Source organism: Canis aureus, chromosome 29, assembly GCF_053574225.1.
Source record: "Canis aureus isolate CA01 chromosome 29, VMU_Caureus_v.1.0, whole genome shotgun sequence".
Lineage (NCBI taxonomy): Eukaryota > Metazoa > Chordata > Mammalia > Carnivora > Canidae > Canis > Canis aureus.
This window is the reverse complement of record NC_135639.1, coordinates 11,024,400-11,039,221: the sequence shown is the minus strand read 5'-3', so window position 1 is coordinate 11,039,221 and position 14,822 is coordinate 11,024,400. Positions and strand designations below refer to the sequence as shown.

The 14,822-nt window shown below is 39.8% G+C and overlaps 1 pseudogene; it reads right to left on the bottom strand.

Moving 5' to 3' along the window:
* Positions 1 to 7,350: 7,350 nt before the first annotated feature.
* The window catches only part of LOC144300839 (ADP-ribosylation factor 1 pseudogene), a 55,742-nt pseudogene continuing 48,270 nt past the window's right edge, over positions 7,351 to 14,822 (bottom strand).

The window sequence follows — 14,822 nt, the reverse complement described above, 5'->3', positions numbered from 1 at the left end:
CATGGTTTTAATGTTACTGCTCAATTGAGGAGTATGATTAGAGCAAGACTATATCTGTATGTATACATGCCCCTATCTCTGTTATAATGGAATATGTATTATAGATAATATTATATTATGATGTTGTAATTATAGAACTATAAGTTATAAGTTATAGTTAAATATTATATAATTATATATAATCATTACAATGTATTATATCACATATAATAATTATATAATAGATAACACAGAATAACATATGCAATATATTATATAAAAAATACATATGCCAGTTACAGCATCCTCTCTTTGGACCTTCAGATTAGGGGTTGTAACAACTCAACTGCTATGACACTATTCCTTTGGTTGTCTTAGCCACACCTCTGCAAGTAGTACCTTTGTAAATAAACCCACCTCAAATTATCCTATTTTAAGAATGCTCTTTCCTTGTGGGACATTCTCCTCCTGGCGTGATTTTGGAGCCAATTTCCTCTCTGTGGAGTTTTGCCAAGGAAAGAGAAGAGGACGGTGTCTTTGGATGAACTCAGGACCCCCACGAGGTGCTCGTCTTTTCTGGACCTTGTGATGAGTCAGATACCAGGGTTGCTTTACCAGGTTTTCACACTGCGGGGGTCTGTCTCTGGAGGGCAGGACTTTGTGGGACCAAGGATGCAGCAGTGGGCAGAAAAGCCAAGCCTGGGAGAAGCCCTGATCACCAGCTGCAGACTGGAGCCACTCCAGGCAAAGGAAGAGCCACAGGGTGTGAATTAGGGTTTGGTCATGGCAGCTGCCCAGGCATTTACTGAGTCGTTTTTTGGGTTGCGTCCTGCAGTCCCTCCCGGTGACACAGATTTGGGCCGCCTTTGTTTCTGTGTTTGATGCTGGGTAGAAAGTCTTTTTTTTGTTCTCTCATCTTCTCTCAAGAGGATTGTCTTTAATCTGGGTCGCAGTGACAGTTTTTTCCCCCCAGGACTTTTTGGACAGTAACTTCAAAGTCAAATGTAAGTCCAGCTCCTGCTCCTGGAGCTGGGAGGAGCCCCGTAGTTGTCAGTCTTTGCCTACTGGCAGAACTGCTGGGGAGCTTCTAGAAACTCCCATCTGGGTTGATCCAGTGCAGAAGTTCCAAGGCACCTAAGAACGTGATCCCCTTAGTTCCCACCACTCTGGAAATCTGCAGAAATCTTAGGTGTAGCTTTGGACTTGACATGATTTGCAAGTAGAAAAACCCCAGCTTGCATGTGGGTCCAATCCCCCCATTTTACAGATGGGGAGACTGAGAGCCAACTGATGTGAATGAGATCACATGCTTGGACTCATGTCACAGCTTGGACCGGGGACCAGGACTTCCAGCTCCAATCCGGCCTCCTGGAGGTGTCTCAGAATTGGTGACACTAGAGGTGAGACCTGGTGAGGAGGACATCAGGCACTTTCGGAGCTCAACTTAGTTCTCCTTGGCCCAATGGATGGAATCTGCTCTCGGGGTTGCACAAAGGAAGAGGGGAACGGAATTCTTCTACTCCTAGTGCAGGTGCCCTGTGCAGATGGGGTCACCTCCCTCGTAGCCACACACACCATGGAAAGCAGCAAAAGGCCGCAAAATGGGTGGAAATGGTTCTGAAACCACCTCCATTGCATTCCTCTCACCTCTTAAAATGTATGTCATTGCTGTCTGAGAATTCTCCTTTCTAGCAACTTCTCGGGCATGTTACCAAGCAAAGCAGTACCTTTGGGGAAATAAAAAACCACCTTTGAATTAAACCTTTTGACTATATATACATATATATATTTATTTATTTTTAAAAGAATAGCAGTTCACTGGCTAACACTATGTATTTGATGAGTGAATTTTATACTGTTAATGAGGTGAGTCAGAAGAGCTATTTTTAAAAAGGGGTTAGTTATGAATATGATATGCATATTTTTGGAGATAAAAAGGCCTTATTTCTATAAAAAATTGAAATGGGAAGGGACGAGGCAGAAATGCTGATAACCCCCAGGACTCCTGATGGGGACTAAATGTTACTGCCGGTGGCAGAAAATTTAATGAGTCTGAAATAAAAATAATTTCGTTGCTTCCTGGACAGAGACCAGAGAGCATGGAAGCTCCATGGGCCACTGTGAGATTTGTCATTTAGTTGTAACCGATTTCCATAAATGGGATTTAGAGCTGGATTTTATATATTAAAAATTGAGTGCCATGGATAAAGAGCAGTTCTAATTTCAATTACTTGGGCCTTTGTGGTCCGTGCGGTGAATATTTAGCGGCTGAGCACACAGTGGTTTCACAGGTGCTGTAAGTGTTCCCTCAACTTGCCCGCTGGGCCCCTGGGGACCCTTTTCCTTCTGGTTGTAAACCTTGTTTAGAATACAACTCTCCCGTCGTCCCCAAAGTTTGGTGTTTTGGGTCACCGAGGCTGTCATGTTCTGTGACTTGGTTGTGGCAAAGATACCTCTTGGCGGCCTGAGATGAGGAGGGAGATGTGGTGCTTCTGGGTGCTTCCCATTAAATAGGGTATTTTTCCAGGAATGTATATGCCCCTGTCCACTGTTTCATTATCTGAGCAAGCTTTAAAAAATAAAAACAAAAACAAAACAAAACAAACAAACAAAACCTCTCATGCAAATAGTTTTAGCATTTTTCTGATTGTAGAAATAATGCTTATTGCAAACATTATATATATTATATATTTTACCACCTGTAAAATGTATATTTAAAGAAACAGCCATGGAGGCACCTGGCTGGCTCAGGAGGTTAAGTGTCTGCCTTTGGGGGCAGGTCATGGTCCGAGGGTTCTGGGATTGAGACCTGCATGAGGCTCCCTGCTCAGCGAGGAGTCTGCTTCTCCCTCTCCCTTTGCCCCTCCCCTCTGCTCATATTCCCTTGCTCACCCTCTTGCTCTCTTTTAAATAAATAAATAAATAGATAGATAGATAGATAGATAGATAGATAGATAGATAAATAAATAAATAAAATCTTAAAAAAAGATAACCATGAACACTCCACCCAAAGATGTCTTCTGTTCATATAATATTTTGATGGAGGGGCATCCAGGAGTCGTTTTTATGCTTAAAGATATCCAACTCTACACATATATATTTAGAGATAAACATGGTGCCACACCATAAATGTACTTTTAAAACCTGCTCTTTCTATTTAACAACACGTTGTGGACATACTTTGTTAATGCTAGGATTTTTTTAAATGCCTGTGTTGTATTTCATTGTATTGATCTTCTGTAATTTATTGAATCAGCATCTTATTGGTGGACATTTGGGTGATTTTCAGTTTGTCATTATTAAAAACGGCCCTGAAATATTTATACTCATACCCTGCATCCTTATAGATGTCCTCAGGACAAGTTCCTAACAGGTGAATTTTTGGGAAATAGTAAGCGATCTTTGAAGCTTCTAAAATGTACTGGCTCATCCACTTGCCCCACAATCTTTTAAATCTTTGCGCAGGAAGGTGGGAACTCATTATTTTAATTTGGGTCCCTTAATAGTTAAAGTTTTTGTTTTCTCCTCTTGTATTTATTCTTTGTTTACAAGAAGATCAGCTCATGCAAGTTGAGACTGTCATCTGCCCATTTTCCATCTCCTGTTCCTAGGCGAGTGTTTGAGACATAGAAGCAGCTCCAATATGTTGAACGTTGAATGAATTATCTTTCCTCTCCTTGACTCATTTTCCCCCCTTAAAGGTGCTTGTCTTTTTATCATTGCTTTTGAAGAGCTTTTTATATAGATATTAGCTTTTTGTCATAAGAAGTGCAAATATTTTTCCCAGGTGGCTCTTTATGTTTTAACTTTGAGAATTTTTGTTTTACACGTGGAATTTTTTGCCCAGGGTCACTGTATCAATATTTTCTTTAGCTTTACCCTTCCTGTTCAGCTTGAGAAAGGGCTTTCTCGGTCTAGAGTGGTAAAACTGCAACCTTGATTTTTTTATTCTAGTTAGTTTTAATAATTTCATTTCAACTTTTAGGTCGTTAATTCATCTGAATGTGTTTTGATGAAATATAGGGATTTACCTTGAATTTTTTTCTTCTCCCAAATGATTTACCAGTTGTCCCAGTAATCTCATCTTTCCCCCCATGGTTGTAAGATTTTTGCAGACAGGGAGCTGGGGAGAAGGAACTAACATTTATTGGGGGACTGCAGTTTCCCAGACATGGGTTACCTGCTCTGTATAACAGTTCTGATGGAACCCTGCAAGGTGGAAGTCACCTCCAATTTGCGGACCAGCAGGTAGAGGCTTAGAGAGCCAAGAAGTTTGACCAGAGTCCGTGAACTCAGGCCCGCAGGCCCCCAACCCCTTGCTCTTTCAATGGCATTCTGCTGCCCTTTCCATCCAGCCTCTGTGTATCTCAGAGCCCAACCTGAGTTCCACCCAGTAGTGGGGTTGCAGGCATTTAATTTGCTAACGCCAGACCTTGCTAAGGCAATAAAAAATGAAATTCTTGAGTTAAGAAGTTTAGCGAAAAGTAGTATTTTGGTGGAGAAAGCAAAGGTATATTTATAGCCTCCTTTCTATTCCTAATAGCTGAGCATATTTTTCTCAGCTCCTGGACTTGGAGTTTCCAAAGAAAGGTGCAGCAGGTAGAAGCAGAGAGTATACATTTTAAGCACTTACACGGAAGGAAGGTTATAGTGTGGGAAATAAGGATAATGAATGGTATTTAAGATGTGCAAAAGGCATTCAAAGTCATAAATGTTTGGTGATTTTAGGATGGCAAGCATTATTATTTTATTGTTAAGACACAATTTGCTCTGTTAAGCTGAGGTCCGGCACTAAAAGTGATAAAGTTATTAAAGAAGGCTGCTTTGTTCAGTAGCTAGCTGGGCTTTGTGTGTAGTTTTGAGGCAACAGCAGTATTTTACCATAATGCTGTTTCTGAATCGTGAGCTAAATATGAATAATCATTTGAGCATACTTTTCATGATGCCAAGAATTTAAATTCTGCAACAGTGTTCATCACTGACAAGGCGGCACGCTAACACCTAGAACAATGTAAAACAATTGTGCATTTTTAGAAGCTTGTATTTATGCATATTGGCACATGAATCTGCATTTTTATGTTCATTTATTTTATTAGGCCACAGTTAATCTGAAACAAACTTGGACAAAATAACAAAGATTTTGTATTTTATAAAGCTAAAATATAATATGTGATATATTTTGTTTTCATAATTATAAATAAATGTTTCAAAAATAAATAAGAATAAATATGATGTAATAGATAATAGAAAACAAATGCTACATAAGTCACAAATATACTCTCTATTACATATATTCTGTAATTATTATAGATTATATGAAATATATTATCAATAATACATTTGGGAATTGAAAGATGGCACGATGTCATCTTTTTTTAAGATTTTTATTTATTCATGAGAGATAGAGAGAAAGAGAGGTAGAGACACAGGCAGAGGGAGAAGCAGGCTCCCTATGGGGAGCATGATGCAGGACCCTGGATCAGGCCTTGAGCCAAAGGCAGACAGTCAAGTGCTGAGCCACCCAGGTGTCCCATCATATTTTGTATATATTCTCTCCTGGTGCTGCTGGCTTGCTTGTACATTTTCTTCCCAGTGTCTTTTTTTTTTTTTTTTAAAGATTTATTTATTTATTTGGGGGGGAGAGAGAGACAAAGTGAGGGGGGGGGAGAGAGCAGGGGGAGGGGCAGAGGGAGAGGGAGCCAAGCCAACTCTCCACTGAGTGAGGAGCCCAATGCCAGACTCAATCCCAGGACTTGAGATCATGACCTGAGCTGAAATCAAGAGTTGGACGCTTTAAAAGACTGAACCACCCTGATGCCCCTTTATGGTGTCTTTCTAAGAGCATACACCTTCATTCTGAAGACGTTTATCATTTGTTTTCTTTGTAAATGCCTTCTATGTTCCAAAAATTGGTTGGCTATACCAAGATTCTGAAGATTTTCCTCCTATATTTTCTTCTAAAAGTTTTATGGATTACCTTTTACCTTCAGGTCTCTGATCCATTTCAAATTAATGACTGTGTATTGTGGGAGGTATATGTTAAAGTTCATTTTTTTCCATAGGGTTATCAAATTGTTCCTGTGCTATTTGTTCAAAGATTCTATTTCCCCATTAAATTACCTTGGAGCCTTTACCAAAAAAAAAAAAAAAAAAAAAAAAAAAAGAAAAAGAAAAAAAAAGTTATATGTATGTGCAGCTCCATTTCTAGAGACTGTATTTTGTCTCCTAGGTATGTCTTCTATTCTCTGAGTCTGGTACCACATCTTAATTACTGTAGCTTTATAATAAATTTTGAAATCAGGTAGGGCAAGATCTCCAAATTTAACCTTCTTTTTAAAATTGTTTTGGCTATTCTTGGTATCTCTACATAAATTTTTTTTTAATAATTAAGAGATTTTATTCTAGTAGCTATAATTACAGTGCTTGTTTGTCGAAATGAAAACTGAAAGCAAGTATACAAAACAGTTGATTACTAATCGTGTATTGAAAGCAGTAAGAGGTTCCACGACACCAAATAAACCAGTTCTGAGAACTTCCCCAAGATAAAGTTGAACAGCTCCAGCTTCTTCAGTGTTTACCAAAATACAAAAGAAGACAGTAGAGGTTGTTGTTTCGATGGCAGATCTGACCCTTGCAGGCTGAGGGAGTGAAAGCACATGTAGACAGGGGCTCCCGGGGCTTGGGGCTGAGGCCCTGGGATGACTGGCCTGCCCGCCCGCACTCCTCCTGGTGAGACCCCAGGCAGCCCAGAGGAAGCCAGAGTGCCCACACTGCCTCCAGGGAGGCTTGGGTCCCTCCAAGGGGTCCGTGAGCGGTAATGCAGCCCCCAGCCCATCTCCTGGGCGGCCGTGTAAGCACAAGTACAAGCACAAACACTAGGGGGATACAGGATGACCCGAGACAAGAGCGATCACAGGGACCCTATTGTGACCATGCAGAATGGACTGTGGCTGGTTCTGCCCCGTCTCATGTTCCCAATGGGAAATGGCCCACTGGTGGACTGGACTTTGGCCGCCCCTGCAGAACCTACACTAGGCACATATCTCCCTTCTGTGTGTTCAGGTGTTCTCCTTTTCTTGTATTTGTAACGATTTTAAAAATGCACTGAGTTTGGGTTAAAAATCAACCACCAAAATGGATCTCAACATAGACCTAATGCCCAGAGGAGGCCGTGCCAGGCTGGTCCCACACAGCGACTCCCGGGGGCCCCATGTGCCCAAATCCCTTCTCAGTATTGAACGGTGGGTTGATTCTCTTTGTACAATAGGAAAAGCTGAGTAATATTGCATAGGAGTACCAGAAACTGCCTCGTTGGGAACACAAAACTATTTACATTAAATAAAAACCCGGCTGCAGGCTGCGTCTGCACATTTACAGCGTGGTGGAGCACACTGTGACCGACCGTGGAGACAGCTTCTGGCACTCACACCACAGGAGAGCAAAGCAGGGTGGAAGGAGGGAGTGAGGGCAGGGGGCGCGGAGCGGGTTGGACAGCCAGGCCAGTCCCTCATAGAGCCCATCCCCGCTGGTGGCACAGGTGGCCTGAATGCACCAGTTCCTGTGGCGCAGGGAGTGCAGCCCCAGCTTGTCCGTGATCTCAGCCACATTCGTGGCCTTCGGGAGGTCCTGCTTGTTGGCAAGCACCAACAGGACGGCATCCCTGAGCTCATCCTCCGCCAGCATCCTCATGAGCTCCTCACGGGCCTTGTTCACACGCTCCCGGTCATTGCTGTCAACTACAAAGATGAGACCTCATGTATTCTGGAAGTAGTGGCACCACAGAGGCCGGATCTTGTCCTGGCCACCCACATCCCACACGGTGAAGCTGATATTCTTGTGCTCCACGGTCTCCACGTTGAAGCCTATGGTGGGAATGGTGGTCACCATCTCCCCCAGCTTTAGTTTGTACAGGATAGTGGTCTTCCCTGCAGCATCCAGGCCCACCATGAGAATGAGCATTTCTTTTTTTTTTTTGCCAAAAAGGCCCTTGAAGAGGTTAGGGAAGATATTTCCCGTGCTGTAGACTGGTGGGAGCAACACTGGCCAGAGAAACCCTCGGTGGCCGCAGCGAGGCTACTGCTCCGAGCCAGGCGTTGGTTTTGCTCCCACCTCTACATACATTTTTGAAGCAGCTTGTTGATTTGTATAAAAATGCAGTCTGGTATTTCTATTTTATTGTGTTCATTCTGTAGACCAGTTTGAGAGAATTGATATCTTAACAGCATGGAGACTTTAAATTCATGAACACGGTGTATTTCTCCATTTAAGACTTATTTAGTTTTTCTCACCAATATTTTTGAAATTTCAGTATATGGGTCTTGTATATCTTTGTTTAGATTTATTCCTAAGTATCTTATGTATTTGATGTCTCATACAAATGGTATTTTTAAAAATTTCATTCTCAATTGTTTTTTGCTTATATCTAAAAATAGAAATGATTTGTATATGTCAATCTTATATTCTGGGGCCTTATTATATTTATTCACTCTAATGATTTTTTTTCATTCTAATGATTTTTAAATAAATTTCTTAGAAGTTTTCTGTATATATATAGTAATTATATATATAATTATATATATGACATATATATATATATAATTATGTTGTCTATAAATTATGACAGTTTTATTTTTCCCTTTCCAATCCTTTGCCTTTTATTTTTTTATTTTGGTCTTATTGCATGGTTAGAACTTTCAGCACAAAACTGGATAGAAGTGGTAAGAGCAGGGGTGCCTGGGCGGCTATTGGTTGTATTGACTCTTGGTTTCAGCTCAGGTCATGATCTCAGGATCCTGGGATTGCCTGTGTCAGCCTCCATGCTCAGTGTGGAGTCTGCTTGAGGATTCTCTCTCCCTCTCCCCCTTCCCCTGCTTATGTGCTCTCTCTCAAATAAACACATCATTAAAAAAAAGAAGAAGAAATGGTGAGAGCAGACACCCTTACCTTGCTCCTAATCTTAGGAGGAAAGCACTTATCATTTTGTCATTAAATATGATGTCAGTTGTAGGTTTTGTAATATTCTTTATTCCACTGAGGAAGTTCTATTTGTAGTTTGCCAAGAATTTTAATCATGAATGGTTGTTCAATTTTGTCCAATTTATTTTCTGTTAGTATTGAAACAATCATATTATTTTTCATCTTTGTTTTGTAAATACAATGAATTATACTGGTTGATTTTCAAATATTGAATTAATATTGCATTCCTGGAATGTACTCTACCTTGCTGTGATACTGTCCCTTTCATTAATTGCTGAGTTTTTCCCTTCCAACATTCTGTTGAGGGATTTTGCATTTTGTTCATGAGAGATATTGGTCTGTTGTTATTTTTTCTTGTTAATGTGTATGTCGGGATTTGGTATCAGGTTTATGCTGGCTTCATAAAATGAGCTGGGAAGCATTTTCTACAATTCTGTGTTCTGAGAGAATTTGTGTAAGATGGACATTATTTTTTTCTTAAGGTTTGACCATGTCTGGGAAGAACACGAACGACTCTTGCTCATGACTAGGAATAAAGTTGCCGAATCTCCACTGGGCATTGACAATGAGACTGGTGGATCAGAGGCAGGTTATTACCTACAGTACAGCAAAAAGCAGGAGAATTCCCTGCCTCAAGGGAATGTGGTGATATGGTGCCATCAGAGGGTGGTTATGCATGTGTGAGTTGTGCTGTAGCTGAGAAACCCAGGACCTAGAGCTCAGCACCTTCTTTTAGCAACCAAATAAGCTGGTCTTCCTTTTCTGGGGAGAGAGTAGGCCCATGGTAGTTACTCTGTGGTTGCTTTGTCCTATGTTAACTGCCCATGTGAGGGGCACAGACCCTCTCAGTGTTAGGGGATGATCAGGTCTTCACGTTGGCATGCTCACCAAGGACATGCAGGGATGCAGCATGCAGGCTGCCTTTTCAGCAAAATCATCTGGGCATGAGGTTTTCTTTACAAGAAAGTTTTTGGTTATAGGCTCAACTTCTTTAATAGATATTGAGCTTTTCTGATTTTTAAATTTCTTCTTGAATCAGCTCTGGTAATTTGTGTCATTTAAGGAACTTATCTATTTCATGTAAGTTGCCAACTTTTATTAGCGAAGTATTCATGATATTTCTTTTGTATTCTTTTGATATCTGTAGGGCCTATTGTCATTTCTGAGAGTAATAACTTGTGTTTTGTTTTTAAAATTTATTAGTTTTGCAAAGAGTTTATGAAGCTTGTTGACTTTTTTCCAAGATCAAACTTTTGACTGTATTAAATTTCTCTACTTTTCTAGACTATTTTTTATTTTACTGATTTCTGCTTTTACCTTTATTCTTAGCTTGTGTTTAATAAGTTATTTTTCTAGCTTCATAGTGTAGAAACTTCAGTCTCTGCTTTTAAATCTTTTTTCTTTTTTTCTAGGATAGGCACTTAAAAAAAAGATTTTATTTATTTATTCATAAGAATACACAGAGAGGAGAGAGAGAGAGAGGCAGAGACACAAGCTGAGGGAGAAGCAGGCTCCAGGCAGGGAGACTGACATGGGACTCGATCCCGGGTCTCCAGGATCATGCCCTGGGCTGAAGGTGGCGCTAAACCTCTGAGCCACCCAGGCTGCTCTAGGATAGGCACTTAAACAATAGTTTCCCTCTAAGCCAGTATATCCCACAAATTTTGATATTTTGTGTGTTTATTACTATTAAGTTGAAACACTTTCTAATTCCCTTGTGCCTTCTTTGATTCATGGATCATACAGCAGTATATTATTTAATTTCCAAATATCTGGAGTTTTATATTTATATTAATTTTATTTATTTTTGTTAATTTCTAATTTAATTTCATTAGGGGTAGAAAACTAAGATGTTAACCTGTTGAAATTTATTGAAACTCATTTTACTCTGGAGTACATTCTCTGTGCACTTGTAAAGAATGTATATATATTTTAAGATTTTATTTATTTATTCATGAGAGACACAGAAAAAGAGGCAGAGACATAGGCAGAGAGAGAAGCAGGCTTGCTGCAGGGAGTCTGGTGCAGGACTTGATCTCAGGGTCCTGGGATCAGGACCTGAGCCAAAGGCAGATGCTCAACCACTGAGCCTGCCAGGTGCCCCCCAAAATGCATATTTTGATGTTGGTTTTGGTGTTCTAGATATCAATAAATCCGATTGGCTTATAGTATGGTTCAGACCTTGTCTGTCCTTAGTGAATTTGTATTTACTTGTTCTATCAATTACTAAGAAACATATCAAAACCTCCAACTATGATTGTGGGTTTGTCTTTTCTCTTTTGGTTCTGTCACTTTTTGCTTCATATATTTTGAAGCTCTGCTCTTTGGTGCATTCATGTTTAGGATTGCAGTTCTACTTCATGCAGTGATTCCCTTATTGTTATAAAATCTCTCTATGTCTTGGGATATTTTATTCCCTGGAGTTTGTATTGTTTGAAAATAATACAGGTACATCAGCTTTGTTTTGTTGCTGTTTGCATGGTATATTATTTTCTATCCTTATACTATCATCTTGTGTCTTTATTCTTATGTTCATAATAATTAACAATATCACTTTAAAAAATTATTTGAGACCGAGCAAGAGAGAGAGAAAGCACACAAGCAGGGGGAGTGGCAGGCAGAAGGAGAAGGAGAAGCAGACTCCTTGCTGAGCAGAGAGGCTGACATGGGGCTCGATCACGACCTGAACCAAAGGCAGCTGTTTAGCCGACTGAGCCATCCAGGTGCCCCAATAATATCACTTTTAAAACATTATTTTTATTTTTAAAGATTTTTATTTATTTATTTAAGAGAGCGAGGGAGAGAACATGAGCAGGGTGGAGGGGCAGACTCCTGGCTGAGCCCAACACAGGGATCATGACCTGAGCTGAATGCAGATGCTTAACTGACTGAGTCACCCAGATGCTCAGATAATATTGCTTTTTGTATACTCTCTGTCATTTCTGGATTTTATTCCTTAGTTACTTTTTTTCCTGCCTCTTTTGGGGAGTAACAAATATTTTTTAGTGTTCTCTCTTATTTCCTATAGTGACTTCTTGGCTATATTTTTTATTGTTTATATTATATTTTGTGGTTGCTCTGGGGCCAACAATACGCATCCTTACCTGATCTAAGCCTGGGTGCTAATATTGTTCCACTTCCTACTTCAGTTTTTACACTCTCCATTTCCTACTTCGCCTTTTCCACCCAACAAACCTAAGGACTTTAAAACACTTTAATTTCTTTTACCCACAGCCTTTCCTTTGTGCTCCAGTGGTCATACATTTCACTTTTTCATAATTATGATCCACAGCTTACAATGTTTTTATTTACTTTAAGCCATCCTTTTAGGACTTTTAAAGGGATCAAGAGAAGAGAAACACAGCCTTTTATGTTTATCCAGAAATTTGCCTTTGCTGGTATCTGCACTTCTTCCTGCACTTGACACCCATTTCTCTTCAGTCTGAAGAACACCCTCTAGCCTTCCTCCTAATGCAGGTTGCTAGCAATGAATTCCCTCAACTTGAAAAAAAAAATGGAAGTGTGTTCATTTACTCTAATGTTTGAAGGTTGTTTTCTGTGGGTATAAAATTCTCAGTTGACACTTTATTTTCTTTCAGACTTTCCAGGTTGTTTGTCATGATACTGAGTTTATGCAGGACTATTTGTCTATACTCTTCTTTTTCCCAGGCTGGTTCTCCCACATGTGCATGTTCTTTGTCTGGTTTCTCTGCATTCTCCCTGTTTGGTGTGCAATTCTTTGCCCTCCTGGCTTCCTGCTCTTCTGTGCTGATTCCTATCTTGTTACTACTCATCTATACCTGAACATCTCTTTCTTTTCCACATCTCTACTGAAGAATAGTTGGGTGTGGTAGTGGCAGTGACCCAGGAGTCAACTTCAGAAATTACTTTAGGATGATTCTCTTACGTAGACACCACACTCTGTTAAGTTTTCTGTCCAAGGGACATGTTTCTTTTCTATTTTTGACATTTAGGGGAAACTGTACTTGTGGTGGAGACCCTCAGTCATAAGCCTTCTGGGTCATGACGTGGATGGACTTTCCCGCCTTCTCCCTCTCCTTTCTCAGCCCTCTGGAAGAAGCACCCTTGGCCAAGAGGCTGGGTCACAGACAAACAGTACATCACATCCTTCTTCAGCTCTCACTTCACTGCTGTTCTGTACTGGCCTAGTAAGCATCTACAGGAATATCATTCCTTGCTTCACACAAGCCTCACCAGGCTCTTTCCATCTTGGTGTTCAATAGGTGAATCTTTCAGTAAATAACATTTTTCAGGAGGCTTGTGTCCTGCTATGGATCTAAGGTGTTATGTATTAACTCATAGAGTTCTGTTTCATTTTGGCCTATAATTTACAATATTTGATAGCTTTTATTCAAATTTTGTGTTTTGGGGTTATAGCCATTACTGTATTTCATTGACAATGAGTTTTTTGTTCTTTAAAAAATATGTATATATAATGTATATATGTAATGTATATGTATATAATGTATATGTGTATATATAATATGTATGTATATTTTGTAGGTTTCTATGTGAGTTATAAAGAACAAAAAAACCCCTTCCTTTATCATATCCAACTGAGAATCCACACACTGTTTCAAATGGCTTTCATCTAATTGGTTGATGTAGATAACTTTGATAAATAAAATGCCAGGGGAAAGGGCAAATCTGTAGAAGCTTCTGAAATGAAGAATTTAACTCTATGTAACTTTGTTATTTGGCCAGGATTATCTGTCTCTCATTCTAAAATTTGCATTGTGACAATTCTAACTATAATCAGTTCTCAATAAAAAGTGTTACTCATGCTCCATTTTATTTATTCAGAAGATATTTATTTAGCACTAACTATATGTCAAGCACTGTGCTTTGTGCTACTTCAAAAGGGCAGTATCAGGTTGGGGAATGTCTGGATAATCTTTACAAATGAAAGTAGCGACTCAAGGTGATGGTCTATAGTACCTTGTGTAGAGTTGACTCTCAGCACACATATGACAGATTAATGTATATATTTCAGTTATCAGTTTTGGGCCATGAAGGATGATATCTTCCATTGTCCTTGGGGTTCTCACTCACCATTCATAGTCTGATGCTAAGACCTTATTTTCACTTGATCATATTTTGAGTTAATTTCTGAATTTTGAACTTCTTGACACTGCCTTAAAATAATAGAAATGGCACACTCCTAGAGACTCAGGGGAATCCAATACAGCTTTAAGATTGATGACAAGGGGACAGAAAGACTTCTGAATAGATGCTAAATGACTTATGTAAATAAGTGTTTATAAGCTCTTGACAGTTTTGCATGGTGAGATGGGTAGCATAGGGACTCCTTCTCAGCCATTTCATCTTAGCTCATTTATCCTTTTGCCAGTCTTGTTTTTGCATACTTTCATTTGTTTTCATTATTTCTTCTGGATGCTTTCCATATGAGTCTTAAACTTTTTGCTCCAAACTTTGTTGATACCCCCCTGATAATAATCTGAACTCAATCAGAACCCAAGTGAAACATATACTCCACATTCAAAGGGGAGAAAAATCAGATTCTGGGGATGCAGTTGGCTCCTAAGCAAAATACTGAATCATTTCCCCAAAAGGGGAAGGTAAACAAGTCACTTAAAACCTTTAAATGGGGCAGCCCTGCTGGCTCACCAGTTTAATGCCGCCTTCAGCCCAGGGCCTGATCCTGGAGACCCAGGATCGAGTCCCACATCAGGCTCCCTGCATGGAGCCTGCTTCTCCCTCTGCCTAAGTCTCTTCCTCTCTCTCTCTCTCTCTCTCTGTGTTCTCATGAATAAATAAATAAAATCTTAAAAAAAAACCCTTTAAATGGGTAGCTCAGCTTTCCATTAAGCAGACTGTACATGTGA